General features: G+C 46.8%; 1 protein-coding gene and 4 non-coding genes across 5 annotated transcripts in view; all 5 read left to right on the forward strand.

Annotated features, from left to right (window-relative positions):
* LOC142568676 (uncharacterized) overlaps positions 1–17,042 on the forward strand; it is a 120,218-nt gene that overhangs the window by 43,430 nt on the left and 59,746 nt on the right. The window lies entirely within an intron of this gene.
* Positions 2,208–2,278, forward strand: TRNAG-GCC (transfer RNA glycine (anticodon GCC)). The gene has a single exon. It is a non-coding gene; the product is annotated as a tRNA-Gly (tRNA).
* On the forward strand, positions 4,957–5,027 carry TRNAG-GCC (transfer RNA glycine (anticodon GCC)). Its single transcript has one exon. It is a non-coding gene; the product is annotated as a tRNA-Gly (tRNA).
* Positions 9,477–9,547, forward strand: TRNAG-GCC (transfer RNA glycine (anticodon GCC)). The gene has a single exon. It is a non-coding gene; the product is annotated as a tRNA-Gly (tRNA).
* Positions 12,480–12,550, forward strand: TRNAG-GCC (transfer RNA glycine (anticodon GCC)). The gene has a single exon. It is a non-coding gene; the product is annotated as a tRNA-Gly (tRNA).

Here is a 17,042-nt window from a genome sequence, read left to right on the forward strand (position 1 = left end):
GCCTTTGAATTGAAAGCTTATTGTCATGACAAATGAATGTAGATTTCAGGTAGTAGGTGAGCGAAGGCGGTGTGTGATGCTTGTCGAGGGAAGGATGGTGACGATGGCACGTGACCATCACTGTTTAAGAGTTCCATTTATTCCACTCGAACAACGCTAGCGGGCCTGAAACGACCCTGCTCCACGTCACACAGCCTTCGCAATCATTTCAGTTTCAATCATTTCAATCATTTACGGATGAAGACGTGCATTCGATCACTCTGCAATTCCACGTGCTGTCTAGTTGTGGAATTCACTCCCGGACAGCATAGCATGAAAGTCGAAGTGTGACACTTATCGCGACACCCTACACCATTCACGCTTTATTTTGCTGATAAAGGGTGAAGATGTAATGTTCTTTGTCTCACGTGCCGTTATTGCAAATCCGGGGATCTTTTTTTTGTCATTGACTACATATGCCGTGTTCCTTTGCTGTCTTTTTTTTGTTCTATGTTTCAAGTACTTTTTTCATCTTCAAAGATGCAACCTCTATATTGTATTATGTTGGAGTTTTCTTTCATTAAATATAGGGGTAGATAGAAGGTATTTAGTGTACTTACCAACATTTGCCGGTGATAAAGGATTAATCTTGACCACCGTTGCCTATATTTAGGATTTCTCTTTTTATTGCTCTTTGTTTTCGATATTGATGACTGCAAAATGCGAAAACACGCGTGTACTTTGATTTAGGTGCACGTTAAAGAACCGCAGGCGGTAAAGATCATTCCGGAGTCCCCCACTACGGCATGCCTCGTAATCCCATCGTGGTTTTGGCATGTACAACCCCAAAAGCTTTTTTTTTTCGATATATGTTACACATCAAGTGTATATTAGACACGCACTTAAATATTGCCCCCCTTACTCAATGCCTCCCCACAGGGCTGTAAGGTGCTATTAAAAAATTAAAAGATTAATTAATGAGTGAATGAGTGAGTGAGTGAGTGAGTGAGTGAGTGAGTGAGTGAGTGAGTGAGTGAGTGAGTGAGTGAGTGAGTGAGTGAGTGAGTGAGTGAGTGAGTGAGTGAGTGAGTGAAAAAATAAACAAATTACTGTGCGACACGTATCACGCAACATTTCTGGGTTTTGTACCACTCCTGCCACAGTGGGACCTTCTAATTATGGAGGATCGACCAAGAAGGGACACACCCCCAGTGATTCATATAGAATAGCCAAGTCAAGAATCAAAGAATTCGCGAAATATACTTAACCGTATCTACTGGAAATAAATCGATGTGCGTGGTTTGGAGATATCTCTGAGCCGACATCGTGTGTTTGGATTTTATATAAGAAGTTATCCTTTTCTCTTTTGTTGTTAAGTTGTACAGTGGTGCTCACACTTGGTCAGCACACAAGAGTTATGTAGACCACTTGGCTGGTGCTTCCGTATACGCTTTGTAGACATATCTACAAATATACCTGCCGATATGTCGACCTACCCAGGAGCCCCCAGGAGCCACATCAAACACGAAAAAAAACACGAGTTAATAAGAAAGTAAACTGAAATTGCACGAGAAGATAACTTGCCTCACGAGGACAGGCATCTTGACATCACGAATGCGCTGCTCTTATTACTATACCGTATATACCTATTGCAGGAAATTTAAGAAAATCGTGCAGTCGATTTATTATAACGGGCTATTCCATAAAGAAAGGGCTAATTGTGCTCGGGAAATAACGTACGAGTCAATTTTCTGCTTGCAGGTATTGTGTAGTCAACCGTAATGTAGTGATTTATTGCTTATGACAGACGTTCTCTCACTGGTGCTACTTTGCCAAAATCCCGCGCTATATTCGGAGCATCCTTTTTATATAAATCGGCAAACAAAGAAAAACTGGCTTTATAAAGCGGCGTTTTGCTGATCCTGCGTCACGCCGAAGGAAATGTTGTAGTCCTTCGTCGTAGACGGATAAGTATATAATACCCGCTGTCTTGCATGTGTGGCCAGGCTACACGACAAAAGAGCTCTATTCTTTTTTTGAACGATCCATGAAACTGCGTTGCGGGTGACCGAGGAAGCCTATGTTCGCGCAGTGTCGACAAGCGGCCAACGCTGAAGCAGGTTTTTCTCCAACAGGCGATCGCTGGGCTCAGTGACCTACATTCAGCCGTGCAATGGGCAGCTGTATCCACGCTGTCCCAAGAAAGCATCTCGGCTAGTATCTCGTGGGCGTCGGTGGTTCAGTGGTAGAATACTCGCATGCCACGCGGGTGGCCCGGGTTCGATTCCCGGCCGACGCAGTGTATTTTCATTTTTGCTTTTTAAACAAAAGACACTTTACTGGAACGAGCGGCTCGAGGTCCAGCTTTATTATCATTATTCTTTTAAAATGCAAGAACATCACTTCGGTTTAAATGTATTGAAACTGAAGACACTCCAGAAAGGTAAAAAGAACGAGCTTAATTTTGGCTGCCTGAGGAACCATTTTGATTCAAAAGACATTCTCGCATATCTTTCCTAAAATTCTACCGCCGAGTTAGACGGTACATATGCGCTTTTATACAAAGCGCACAAATATTAACGGGGCACTGGACCACTTTTTATCGAAGTGGAGAAAGGTATTTGATAATAAGATAGGCTTCTTCAGAAACACGTTGCCACAAAAAAAAAGGGAATTCAACGCGTTCAACAGAAGCGAAGTTATTGGCCATCAAACACAAATTCCACTAAGCTCTCGTTCTTTCTTCAATGCATTGTACAGCGAAGGCTACGACGCAGTGGGGCGTGCCTGCAAGGCTCCGCCTTCTAAACGTCACCGGCGCTCACAGTTCAAATTTCATTTTGGATCGCAACGTAGACGCCAGGACTTCCGCCTTTGGTGCTTACGACGCGCTAAACATAAGGCACGTGTTGCTGTCCTCGGCGAGCGGCAGTGCGCTTAGCCAGTGGACTCGTGGCGGCACCTCGCGGCGGCCGCAGTATCACCCACTGCATAATATGTGCCACACTGGAGCTGACGTCACGAGGTCATCACGTCACAGCCGCCTGCCAAGAATCGAACAGGAAAGCCAGCGCAATATGCACCAAGCTTGGCCCTCAACTAGGATTTCCCCCATAACAGACCAGCTAGAGAATGACAGCCTTGTGACATACACTACACAGAATCAACAGGAAACCGCATTGTACACCCTCTGTCTCAAAAAGTCGCCGATTTTTTAGTGGCCAACAAGGGTCGGCATACCACCTTCCCAGGCAACCGACGACATCCACCAAGACACCAGGTCACTGATGAAAGCTATGTCGACAGCAGTAGCCCAGCTAAGCCAACCAAATCGCCGCAGGTGAATGCCGGAAAAGAGGCATCCGCCACGCGACGAATGAAACTAGAGAGCCTCCCGAACACGCAACGACTAAGGCAAGACAGAAGGATGCACAGAAAGAGGGAATCGGGAAGCAAAGAAAAGAAATAATTTATAATATGCATCTTAAACATGCAAGGCGGCAATAATCTAAAATGGGCTGAACTCCAAAAGCAGATAGAAGATCGTGGCATTGATGTATATGCACTTACAGAGACTCACCTCAGAGACGATGAACGACCACTCCTACATACTGAACTTAGCTGGATTGGCCAAAACAGGAGAAGAGACGATAAACGAGGAGGTGGAGTTGGCGTCATCACACAAAGCCAAAACACACTAGCAATAAAGAGCCACTGCCAAGAACATATGTGCACCGCAGTGAAAATTGATAAATCCTCACTCAATATATTTGTCGTATACACACATGTATACATGTGTCGTATACCAGCTCAGAACAACAAACATTGAATGATATTATCTATGACTGCATCAAGAAATGTATAGAAAACCTACAAGAATAAGCCAGTTCTCCTCATAGGAGACTTCAACTGCCATATAACCGAGCTAGACGGCTACGAGAAAAAATCCAGCTTGCCTACGCAAGCTGTTTAAACAGTGCAACCTACACATAGCCAACCTGGACCCTACTTGCAACGGAACATACACATGGTCACGAAGTTCAAGCAAGTCTGCTATTGACTGCACCAAGCTATGCTCTGTACAATGACAAGACTACACGGCAACACATGCAGATGTCATCCATACACATATATAAAGTATAATAACTGTGGAAGCGACCATAATAGAATTGAAATAAGCTTAAAAGGGTTCAGCATCAAAAGGGTAGCAATCTACCCTATAGCCCTCAGCAGCCCCAACAAAACCGAAAAATGCAAAAATGCTTCGCTTTCATTAGAAAGAAAACTGCAATTGCAGAAGATAACTTGCCGCACGAGAGGACCGAACACGAATCTCCACATCACGCATGCGCTGCTCTTCCGATTAAGCCAAATATTATACCGTATTTACCTATTACCAGAAAGTTAAGAACATCGCGCAGTCGATTTATTATATGGTGGTATTCTATAAAAAAAAAAGAGGACTATTTGTGCTCAGGAAATAACGTTTGAGTCGATATTACACTTGCAGGTGTTGTGTCGTGAATCGCGATGCGTAACATGTAACGATGTATAACAGATGTTCTTTCACTGGTGCTACTTTGCCAAAATCCCGTGCTATATTCGGAGCATCCTTTTTATATAAATCGGCAAACAAAGAAGAACTGGCTTTATAGCGGTGTTTTGCTGATCCTGCGTCACGCCGAAGCAAATGTTGCAGGCCTTCGTCGTAGACGGAGAAATACATAATATCCGCTGTCTTGCATGTGTGGTCATGCTACACGACAAAAGAGCTCTATTCTTTTTTTGAACGATCCATGAAACTGCGTTGCGGGTGACCGAGGAAGCCTTTGTTCCCGCAGTGTCGCCAAGCGGCCAACGCTGAAGCAGGTTTTTCTCCAACAGGCGATCGCTGGGCTTAGTGACCTACATTCAGCCGTGCAATGGGCACCTGTATCCACGCTATCCCAGGAAAGCATCTGAAGCAGTAGATCATAGGCGTCGGTGGTTCAGTGGTAGAATACTCGCCTGCCACGCGGGTGGCCCGGGTTCGATTCCCGGCCGACGCAGTTTCTTTTCTTTTTAAAGACAATACATTTTAATGGAACGAGCAGTTCGGGGTATCGCTTTATTAGCATTATTCTTTTAAAAAAGAAGAGCATTACTTCGCTTTATATGTATTGAAACTGAAAACACTCCGGAAAGGTGCAAAGAAGGAGCTTAATTTTGGCTGCGTGAGGCACCACTTTGATACGAAAGGAATTCTCACAGATCTTTCCTAAAATTATATCGCCGGGTTAGACGGTACATAGGCGCTTTTCTACAAAGCGCACTAGTATTAAAGGGACCCTGGAACACTTTTTATCGAAGTGGAGAAAGGCATTTCATATTAATATAGGCTTTTTTCAGAAACACATTGCCACAATAAAAGGACTTCAACGCGTTCGACAGAAGCGAAGTTATGGGCCATCAAACACGAATTCCACTAAGCTCTCGTTCCTTCTTCAATGCATTGTACTGCGAAGGCTACGACGGAGTGGGGCGTGGCCATAACGGTCCGCCTTCTAAACGTCATCGGCGCTCACAGTTCAAATTTCGTTTTGGATGGCAACGTAGACGCCAGCACTTCAGCCTTTTGCGCTTACGACGCGCTAAACATTAGCCACGTGCCGTTGTCCTCCGCGAGCGGCAGTGCGCTTAGCCAGCGGACTCGTGGCGGCACCTCGTGGCGGCCGCGGTATCTACGCCATGAAGCCGACCGCTGCTTGTCAGCTATCGGCCAATAGCAGCCGTCTAAGGAAATGACGAAACAAAGCGTCTGATGACGAAATATAGCGGCCAGAAGAGACTGAGGAGATACGTTGAAAAGAGGGCGTTTAAGAGAAAGGTGACTTCGCGATCCGCTTGCGAGCTTCACGCAGCGTGTACGACAGCAAAACTTGGCTGAGATGTTCACAGCAGCGTATGCTACCCGCGGACTACGTAATTTCACCAAGCCTCAGGGGCGCTTCAGGGCCCCTTTAAGCATAGACAGCAACCAACTGCTTCTATATATAATTTTAATCGTTTGTGAAAGTGACAAGAATAATTCCATATTTTCGGCAAGACCCATACAGCAAATCCTGATGGCTCCCCGGTTTTACTCTAAAATAAAAGCAGGAACAGCGCAACACAGGACCAGAGAGTAAAGAGCACAGGACAAAGCACGGACTAAAAGCCAAATGCTTTATTTGCAGAAGAAGCATATAAGGACATCATTGAATGTGACGTAAAGAACAGAAAAAGAAGGATAAGCGTCAGCCACGGAGATAATCCAGTTATTTTGTTGAGAGCGTGAATGACGCAGAACTGACGCACGCGTCGCCGTTTGTGAATATGCGAAATCCTTCAAAGATTTCCAGCGCGCGCTTTTTACTATATCTGCCAATTATTCCGTACTTCAAGCTTGGGGAGCAACCTCACCTGTTACAGTGGGCAGCCAGATGACTGCGCGGATTTTTTTTTAGTAAAGTGGCATGCTCGCGCAGGCGATCATTAATGCATCTCCCAGTTGGCCTGATATAACAACGTTTACAATCGAGCGGGATTTTATAAACGACCTGCGTTGTGCAGTCAATGAAGCCGCCAAAATGATTCTTATACCAACTTTTGCGCGCGACTGTATCCACCATGTTCACTATTTGGCACAATGCGCTCTGTGTATTACACCGTCGCTCCTGCCTTGGCCGCAATTTCTTAATGTTATATGGGAAACATGGTGTACATAGGGAATGACGGCAAGCATAGATCTAGAAGGCGGTGACTGCATAATTTGTCTTCCGGCGTTCTTTACCTTTTACAAGTCCACTAGCAACACTGCACTATACGCTGGTCGGGTATCCTGCTGATGTTAGTCTGTTGACTTGTGCTGAAAAGCTCTCTTCAACAGAATGCTCGCACGAACGCTTGAGAGAAGCTCGCAAACATGCATTAGCGATGCCTCGTATTACGAGTTTGGAGTGTGCCGACGAAAACGGGAGAAGCCCTCTTCTTGAGCGACGCGAGTAGCTCCAGCAAACGTGATGAGGTTTAAGAACAATTTCAGTGTCTAAAAACATTAAACGGTCATTGGTGTGGGCTCTTCCGTTGTTAATGCAAAATCCTTCATTATCCCATTGTAGGTATCAATATTTGGCTTGGAAGTTAACTCCGCGTCACAAGGATCAACTGAATAAAATGCTAAAAAGTCGCCAACAAAGCGGAATATTCTTACGGTTGTCAGCTGTAGGCGAGCGAGTAAGCCCCTATCATAGTATGCAAGCAAAATTTCGCTAAGTATGGGTGCCAAACATGAACCTATACCGCCTTTGAATTGAAAGCTTATTGTCATGACAAATGAATGTAGATTTCAGGTAGTAGGTGAGCGAAGGCGGTGTGTGATGCTTGTCGAGGGAAGGATGGTGACGATGGCACGTGACCATCACTGTTTAAGAGTTCCATTTATTCCACTCGAACAACACTAGCGGGCCTGAAACGACCCTGCTCCACGTCACACAGGCTTCGCAATGATTTCAGTTTCAATCATTTCAATCATTTACGGATGAAGACGTGCATTCGATCACTCTGCAATTCAACGTGCTGTCCAGTTGTGGAATTCACTCCCGCACAGCATCGCATACAAGTCGAAGTGTGACACATTCCGCGACACCCTACACCATTCACGCTTTATTTTGCTGATAAAGCGTGAAGATGTAATGTTCTTTGTCTCACGTGCCGTTATTGCAAATCCGGGGATCTTTTTTTTTGTCATTGATTACATATGCCGTGTTCCTTTGCTGTCTTTATTTTTGTTCTATGTTTCAAGTACTTTTTCCATCTTCAAAGATGCGACCTCTATATTGTATTATGTTGGAGTTTTCTTTCATTAAATATAGGGGTAGATAGAAGGTATTTAGTGTACTTACCAACATTTGCCGGTGATAAAGGATTAATCTTGACCACCGTTGCCTATATTTAGGATTTCTCTTTTTATTGCTCTTTCTTTTCGATATTGATGACTGCAAAATGCGAAAACACGCGTGTACTTTGATTTAGGTGCACGTTAAAGAACCCCAGGTGGTAAAGATCATTCCGGAGTCCCCCACTACTGCGTGCCTCGTAATCCCATCGTGGTTTTGGCATGTACCACCCCATAGGTTTTTCTTTTCGATATATGTTACACATTAAGTGTATATTAGACACGCACCTAAATATTGCCCCCCTTACTCAATGCCTCCCCACAGGGCTGTAAGGTGCTATTAAAAAATTAAGATTAATTAATGAGTGAGTGATTGAGTGAGTGAGTGAGTGAGTGAGTGAGTGAGTGAGTGAGTGAGTGAGTGAGTGAGTGAGTGAGTGAGTGAGTGAGTGAGTGAGTGAGTGAGTGAGTGAAAAAATAAACAGATTATTGTACGACACGTATCACGCAAGATTTCTGGATTCTGTACCACTCGTGTCACAGTGGGGCGTTCTAATAATGGAGGATCGACCAAGAGCGGACACACCCCCAGTGATTCATATAGAATAGCCAAGTCAAGAATCAAAGAATTCGCGAAATATACTTAACCGTATCTACTCGCAATAAATCGATGTGCGTTGTTTGGAGATATCTCTGAGCCGACATCGTGTGTTTGGATTTTATATAAGAAGTTATCCTTTTTTCTTTTGTTGTTAAGTTGTACAGTGGTGCTCATACTTGGTCAGCACACAAGAGTTATGTACGCGACTTGACTGGTACTTCCGTATACGCTTTGTATACATATCTACAAATGTACCGGCCGATATGTCGACCTACCTAACAGCCCCCAGGAGCCGCATCAAACGCGAAAAAGGCAAAAATGCTTCGAGTGAATATGCCGCACGAGGACACGCACCTCCACATCACGCATGCGCTGCTCTTATTACTATACCGTATATACCTATTACAGGAAATTTAAGAAAATCGTGCAGTCGATTTATTATAACGGGCTATTCCATAAAGAAAGGGCTAATTATGCTCGGGAAATAACGTACGAGTCAATTTTCTACTTGCAGGTATTGTGTAGTCAACCTTAATGCATTGATTTATTGCTTACAACAGACGTTCTCTCACTGGTGCTACTTTGCCGAAATCCCGTGCTATATTCGGAGCATCCTTTTTATATAAATCGGCAAACAAAGAAAAACTGGCTTTATAAAGCGGCGTTTTGCTGATCCTGCGTCACACCGAAGCAAATATTGTAGGCCTTCGTCGTAGACGGAAAAATACATAATACCCGCTGTCTTGCATGTGTGGCCAGGCTACACGACAAAAGAGCTCTATTCTTTTTTTGAACGATCCATGAAACTGCGTTGCGGGTGACCGAGGAAGCGTTTGTTCCCGCAGTGTCGCCAAGCGGCCAACGCTGAAGCAGGTTTTTCTCCAACAGGCGATCGCTGGGCTCAGTGACCTACATTCAGCCATGCAATGGGCAGCACTATCCACGGTATTCCAGGAAAGCACCTGGCGCAGTACCTCGTCGGCGTCGGTGGTTCAGTGGTAGAATACTCGCCTGCCACGCGGGTGGCCCGGGTTCGATTCCCGGCCGACGCAGTGTATTTTCATTTTTGCTTTTTAAACAAAAGACACTTTACTGGAACGAGCGGCTCGAGGTCCAGCTTTATTATCATTATTCTTTTAAAATGCAAGAACATCACTTCGGTTTAAATGTATTGAAACTGAAGACACTCCAGAAAGGTAAAAAGAACGAGCTTAATTTTGGCTGCCTGAGGAACCATTTTGATTCAAAAGACATTCTCGCATATCTTTCCTAAAATTCTACCGCCGAGTTAGACGGTACATATGCGCTTTTATACAAAGCGCACAAATATTAACGGGGCACTGGACCACTTTTTATCGAAGTGGAGAAAGGCATTTGATATTAAAATAGGTTTCTTCAGAAACACGTTGCCACAAAAAAAAAAAGGAATTCAACGCGTTCAACAGAAGCAAAGTTATTGGCCATCAAACACAAATTCCACTAGGCTCTCGTTCTTTCTTCAATGCATTGTACTGCGAAGGCTACGACGCAGTGGGGCGTGCCTGCAAGGCTCCGCCTTCTAAACGTCACCGGCGCTCACAGTTCAAATTTCATTTTGGATCGCAACGTAGACGCCAGGACTTCCGCCTTTGGTGCTTACGACGCGCTAAACATAAGGCACGTGTTGCTGTCCTCGGCGAGCGGCAGTGCGCTTAGCCAGTGGACTCGTGGCGGCACCTCGCGGCGGCCGCAGTATCACCCACTGCATAATATGTGCCACACTGGAGCTGACGTCACGAGGTCATCACGTCACAGCCGCCTGCCAAGAATCGAACAGGAAAGCCAGCGCAATATGCACCAAGCTTGGCCCTCAACTAGGATTTCCCCCATAACAGACCAGCTAGAGAATGACAGCCTTGTGACATACACTACACAGAATCAACGGGAAACCGCATTGTACACCCTCTGTCTCAAAAAGTCGCCGATTTCTTGGTGGCCAAAAAGGGTCGGCATACCACCTTCCCAGGCAACCGACGACATCCACCAAGACACCAGGTCACTGATGAAAGCTATGTCAACAGCAGTAGCCCAGCTAAGCCAACCAAATCGCCGCAGGTGAATGCCGGAAAACAGGCATCCGCCACGCGACGACTGAAACTAGAGAGCCTCCCGAACCCACAAAGACTAAGGCAAGACAGGAGGATGCACAGAAACAGGAAATCTCGAAGCAAAGTAAAGAAATGATTTATGATATGCATCTCAAACATGCAAGGCGGCAATAATCTAAAATGGGCTGAACTCCAAAACCTGATAGAAGATGGAGGCATTGATGTATATGCACTTGCAGAGACTCAGCTCAGAGACGATGAACGACCACTCTTACATACTGAACTTAGCTGGATTGGCCAAAACAGGAGAAGAGACGATAAACGAGGAGGTGGAGTTGGCGTCATCACACAAAGCCAAAACACACTAGCAATAAAGAGCCACTGCCAAGAACATATGTGCACCGCAGTGAAAATTGATAAATCCTCACTCAATATATTTGTCGTATACACACATGTATACATGTGTCGTATACCAGCTCAGAACAACAAACATTGAATTAAATTATCTATGACTGCATCAAAAAATGTATAGAAAAACCTACAAGAATAAGCTAGTTCTCCTCATAGGAGACTTGAACTGCCATATAACCGAGCTAGACGGCTACGAAAAAAATCCAGCTGGCCTACGCAAGCTGTTTAAACAGTGCAACCTACACATAGCCAACCTGGACCCTACTTGCAACGGAACATACACATGGTCACGAAGTTCAAGCAAGTTTGCTATTGACTGCACCAAGCTATGCTCTGTACAATGACGAGACTACACGGCAACACATGCAGATGTCATCCATACACATATATAAAGAATAATAACTGTGGAAGCGACCATAATAGAATTGAAATAAGCTTAAAAGGGTTCAACATCAAAAGGGTAGCAATCTACCCTATAGCCCTCAGCAGCCCCAACAAAACCGAAAAATGCAAAAATGCTTCGCTTTCATAAGAAAGAAAACTGCAATTGCAGAAGATAACTTGCCGCACGAGAGGACCGAACACGAATCTCCACACCCGCCGTGGTTGCTCAGTGGCTATGGTGTTGGGCTGCTGAGCACGAGGTCGCGGGATCGAATCCCGGCCACGGCGGCCGCATTTCGATGGGGGCGAAATGCGAAAGCACCCGTGTGCTTAGATTTAGGTGCACGTTAAAGAACCCCAGGTGGTCAAAATTTCCGGAGTCCTCCACTACGGCGTGCCTCATAATCAGAAAGTGGTTTTGGCACGTAAGACCCCAAATATTATTATTATTACGAATCTCCACATCACGCATGCGCTGCTCTTCCGATTGAGCCAAATATTATACCGTATTTACCTATTACCAGAAAGTTAAGAACATCGCGCAGTCGATTTATTATATTGGGGTATTCTATAAAAAAAAAGAGGTCTATTTGTGCTCAGGAAATAACGTATGAGTCGATATTATACTTGCAGGTAATGTGTAGTGAATCGCGATGCATAACATGTAACGATGTATAACAGATGTTCTCTCACTGGTGCTACTTTGCCAAAATCCCGTGCTATATTCGGAGCATCTTTTGTATATAAATCGGCAAACAAAGAAAAACTGGCTTTATGAAGCGGTGTTTTGCTGATCCTGCGTCACGCCGAAGCAAATGTTGTAGGCCTTCGTCGTAGACGGAAAAATACATTATATCCGCTGTCTTGCATGCGTGGTCAGGCTACATGACAAAAGATCTCTATTCTTTTTTTGAACGATCCATGAAACTGCGTTGCGAGTGACCGAGGAAGCCTTTGTTCCCGCAGTGTCGCCAAGCGGCCAACGCTGAATCAGGTTTTTCTCCAACAGGCGATCGCTGGGCTCAGTGACCTACATTCAGCCATGCAATGGGCAGCTGTATCCACGCTATCCCAGGAAAGTACCCGGCGTAGCAGCTCGTGGGCGTCGGTGGTTCAGTGGTAGAATACTCGCCTGCCACGCGGGTGGCCCGGGTTCGATTCCCGGCCGACGCAGTTTCTTTTCTTTTTACAGACAATACATTATACTGGAACGAGCGGTTCGGGGTCCAGCTTTATTATTATTATTCTTTTAAAATACAAGAACATTACTTCGCTTTATATGTATTGAAATCGAAGACACTCCGGAAAGGTAAAAAGAACAAGCTTAATTTTGGCTGCGTGAGGCACCACTTTGATACGAAAGGAATTCTCACAGATCTTTCCTGAAATTATATCGCCGGGTTAGACGGTACATAGGCGCTTTTATACAAAAGGCACTAGTATTAAAGGGGTCTTGAACCACTTTTTATGGAAGTGGAGAAAGGCCTTTCATATTAAAACAGGCTTTTTCAGAAAGACGTTGCCGCAAAAAAGGGACTTAACGCGTTCGACAGAAGCGAAGTTATGGGCCATCCAACACGAATTGCACTAAGCTCTCGTTCCTTCTTCAATGCATTGTACTGCGAAGGCTACGACGCAGTGGGGCGTGCCCATAACGCTCCGCCTTCTAAACTTCACCGTAGCGCGCAGTTCAAATTTCATTTTGGATGTTAACGTAGACGCGAGGACTTCCGCCTTTGATGGTTACGACGCGCTAAACATAAGGCACATGCGGTTGTCCTCGGCGATCGGCAGGAGAAGGAGGAAGCAACTTTATTTAATAGTAGGGAAAGGGGACGGGGGAGCGAGGTCATGGGGGAGGCTAGGTTGGGGCCTAGGGGGCCGCAGCTGTCGCCGTCCATTCCGCCAGCCTGGACTGTAATTCCTGGTCGACACTTCTCAACGCTTTCTCCCATTCCTCAGGTGAAGGGGCTAGCCGCAGGAGCTCTTTTGGGGGCGGGTGGCGGTCGCATCTCCATAGAATGTGATCTTGCCCACCCTGTGCTAAGCCGCAAAACGTACATGTTGAGATGCTGTCATCCTTCAGGATGGCCTCTAGTCTCCTGCGGCTGAGCACACTGTGCGTTTGAGCTCGGCGCATGGTCACGGCCTGTTGTCTGTTTAGGCCGCCGCATGGAGGCGGGCAAATCTGTCGTTCCTCTCTTTGCCGACGGAGGCGATCTCCGTAACTTAGTGAAAGGGTTTCAGGGTTTTCCTGAGGAGGCTGCCCCTCGGCCCGGTTAGTAGTTGCGCGGGGGCTGTGAGGTGGGCAGCTTTGTTACCGGTGTTTCCCTCGTGGCTAGGGACCCAGAGAAGCCTGGTGCTTATCTGCGGCCTCTGTAGTTTTTCTGCCGCGGCTTGGCTTACTTGGCCGGATCTGGAGCTTTTGATCGCTGACATTGAGTCCGACACTATGAAGAGCGTCCCTGCGACCGCTGTTGCACTAGCAATGGCGGCCTCTTCCGCTTGTAGGATAGACTTCGCTGCGATTTCCTCGGTTCGGAGGATCCGCCCCGTTGCGTCCACAGCCGCTATCTTATATGTGCCGTTCCCCAAAGGCGAGGCGTCCACATATGCGGCCGGTTTGTCGGCTAGAGTCTTCTTAAGGGATTGTGCTGGCGCGTCGGCGTCCCTTGTTGTGTTCCCCCATGTTCTTCGGGAGTGGTGGAATGGCCAGTTGGTCCCTAATGTCTTTCGGAATTTTCACTCTCTTGGTGGTTCTTGTGTGTTGGTGTGCGGGGGGGGGGGAGATCCAGGAGTTGTAGGATCTCATGCCCATGCTGTGTGCATGACAGCCTCCACCACTGTGCCACTCTCTGCGCTTCCACGATTTCAGTGACGGTGTTATAGAGCCCTAATTGCATCAGTCTTTCGTTGCTTGTCCATGTAGGAAGTCCGGTGGCTACTCTGTAGACTGAACGCAGTAAAGTGTCGATCTTTGCGATGTCTATCTTTCGTAGTTGAAGGAAAGGACATGTGTATGCTATCCTGCAGTCGAAGTAAGCCTGGGTTAGCCTCCATGCCTCTTTCTCTTGGAGTCCCAACTTGCGGCCAGTAATACTTCGCAGCAGCCCGATTATCTGGCGAGAAGTGATCGCCAGTCTCTTCATAGATTTTTGGCATGAGTTCTTTTCCTCTAGGAAGAGCCTCAGTACTCTGATGGTGGCGACCTGGGGTACTACTTCTTTACTGACTACTATTTGCAGCGTAGTTTTGATTGCCTGCGTTGCTTTGACGGCCCGGGCAATGCCTTGCCTCGTCCAAATGGTAACAACGTCCGCATAGATGGCATGGCGGATGAGCGGGATCTTGTTAAGTTCCTTGGGCAGGTTCCTCATGGCACAGTTGAAAAGGAAAGGAGATAGTACTGCACCCTGGGGTGTACCCCTACCGCCGAAATTGATCTGAGGGCTGTTCATATCTCCAACCTTGAAGGTGGCTGTCCGGTCGCGATGAAAGGCAATGATGTATCTGTACGCCCGTGCCCCTACATTCATGTGCGATAGGTTTCTGAGTATGGCCTCGTGTCTGACGTTATCGAACGCCTTGTGCACATCGAGCCCTAGGATCGTGCACACTGCCCCGGGGATTCCGGCATCCGCAACGTCTCTTTTGAGCATCCACATGATGTATTGCGTGGACACAGCTGGCCGAAAGCCAAAGAGGGTGGGTGGAAATAATTGTTCCTCTACATGCTCGGGGAGGCGTGTTAAAACCACGTGCTTTAGTGCTTTGCCCAGACATGACGTAAGTGAGACAGGGCGGAGATTCTCCAGTTGCAGCGTTTTTTCCAGGTTTTGGAATAAAGACTACGGCAGCCTCCTTCCATGGCTCTGGTAGTTCCCCGGTGCGCCAAACCTGATTGAAGAGGCCGGTTAGGCTTCTAATTGTCCGGTCATCGAGGTTGCGCAGCATTTTATTTGTTATGCCGTCCGGCCCCGCCTCCGATGTTGTTTTTAGATCGGCGAGCGCAGCTCTTACCTCAGCCTCGGTTATGTCGACATCTATGTTATCATTCGCTTCGCCAGCGTACTCTGCGTACGCGAGCTCATTTGTGTCTGTATTGAAATAGCGGCTGGTGAGCTCTTGTATGATATCTCGCTGCGAGGCCGGATGCGCCCAAAGGAGCCGATTGACCTTCTTGGCCCTTGCCCCTCTGCTGGTATCCCCTCTGCTGCTATCGGGATCGAGCAAATGTCCAAACAAGAACCAGGGGTTCTTCGAGCCGAGCTGGCCATTTAGCCTGTTGCACAGCTGCGTCCATTGAGCCGAATTTAGCTCGCGTGAATGCTCCAGTACTTCCGCCTCAGCCTGAGCAAGTGCTAGTTTAAGTGTGCAGTTATGTTTGTGCTTCATCCATTCTGCATGGAGAGTCTGTTGCTCTTCCCAGAGGCTAATCAGCTTAGAGTCGGGCATGGGGCCATCTTCCTCGGTGGCCACCTCCATCGTGGCTTCTTCCGCATCTTGGAGGAGCTGCGCCGTCCACTCATTTAGGTCTTTAATCTTCGTTGCTGCCTGACGGTTGCGTTTGACTCTAAATTGGTCCCACTTGGTATGTCTGACGAGCACTTTCTTCTTTTTATTATACCCCGCAGCAGGTATTCTAATGTCCAGGACATAATGATCACTGCCCAAATTGAGGCCTGTATTGGACCACGTCGCGCCCTCCACTTGCCGGACGAAGGTCAGATCGGGAGTGGTGTGTCGTGACACGCTGTTGCCAATACGTGTCGGCTACGTGGGATCTGTGAACAGGGTCGAATCGTGGTTGTTGGCCCCATTTGCTATCGACACTCCCTTCTTAGTATTTCGCGGGTAGCCCCACAAGGTATGGCTTGCGTTAAAGTTTTCCAGGACGACGAGCTGGGCTTGCGCCGCCTCTTTCCTCGCTTTTCTCATGATTGTAGGGAAGGGAATAGTACTGCACTTTGGCGCGCTATATACCTTTAGTATCTAGAGGCATTTAAGCTTCCTGTTTTTGGGCATTAGCTGCACAAAGGTGTAGTGCAGATTTTCGATTTCTAAGTCGATTTGCACTGCGGTGATGTTTCGATGCACAGCAATGGCTGTTCTTGCACTCGATTTCTCGCTTGAAGAGAGCTCATTTAAACAGGTACAGCCCGTTATTTTGATGGCCGATTCTGTTTCCTGTAGCGCGATGACGTAGACCTTGGGGTCGAGGTCCGCCATTGCGAACTGGAGCGCTGCCCTCTTTTTAGCAAACTACCTGCAGTTCCACTGTAATATCCTATCTTGTTCCGCCATCCCCTATGCGGAATACCACGAACCTGGCGTCAGGCGCATCTGTGGGGATGCCGTGCCCGTCGTGAGGTCATCCTGCGTGACTCGTAGCCATGTTCAATGGTGGGAGAGAGGATTGCGGAGCTTCTGTGTTGCTGCCTAAGGTGGGTAGCATGCTGATGATTTCGGTTTTGGAAGGCTTTGAGTGTTTCTTGCATTACACGCTGTATTGTGTTGAACATTTCTTCTATGCTTTTCGCTAGGCTTGTCATTGTTTGTTCGACTGCTTTGACTCTTTGTTCGAGGCTGTTCGTGGGTTGTGCAGTGGAGTCTATATCTTCCGTTAGTTTCCTCTCAGCATTACGTGCCTTATCCACCTCCATGC

The sequence above is a fragment of the Dermacentor variabilis genome, unplaced genomic scaffold, assembly GCF_050947875.1.
Source record: "Dermacentor variabilis isolate Ectoservices unplaced genomic scaffold, ASM5094787v1 scaffold_29, whole genome shotgun sequence".
In the NCBI taxonomy this organism is placed as follows: Eukaryota; Metazoa; Arthropoda; class Arachnida; order Ixodida; family Ixodidae; genus Dermacentor; species Dermacentor variabilis.